This window comes from Octopus bimaculoides, chromosome 3, assembly GCF_001194135.2.
Source record: "Octopus bimaculoides isolate UCB-OBI-ISO-001 chromosome 3, ASM119413v2, whole genome shotgun sequence".
NCBI lineage: Eukaryota > Metazoa > Mollusca > Cephalopoda > Octopoda > Octopodidae > Octopus > Octopus bimaculoides.
In genome coordinates, this window is record NC_068983.1 from 83789629 (window position 1) to 83790158 (window position 530).

Genomic DNA, 530 nt, shown 5'->3' on the forward strand with positions numbered 1-530 from the left:
GGCGACACGTTGTCGAAGGCTAGCACGTGGGGTCAGTCAGAAAACAGAGAGGTTACGAGAAAGACGTGTTCTGATCAGGAGCGATCGTGTACTCCGCTGCGATCGACAAGGTAAGGTCCAACGTTTCATTCTGTCCTTTTGCTTCTTGTCTTTTTCCTCCATCACACCACATACATATATGTGTGTGTGTGTGTGTATACATATGTATATACATATATATATACACACACACATACATACATATATATATATATATACATTATTTACATTTGACGGATATTTGTCATCTTGTTTGTTGTTAACACAACGTTTCGGTTGATATACCCTCCAGCCTTCGTCAGGGCAGTATTCAAGAGCAATACAACACTTCGCAAATATCTCCTTCGGGTAAAACCACCAACAGAAGAGAATATGACCAAAAACTGCGTGTACTCCATCCCATGCAACTGTGGTAGATTATACAAAGGCGAAACATGTCGCCCCCTCAAAATAAGGGTAGAAGAACATCGCAAAAGCTGTGACACGAGGAG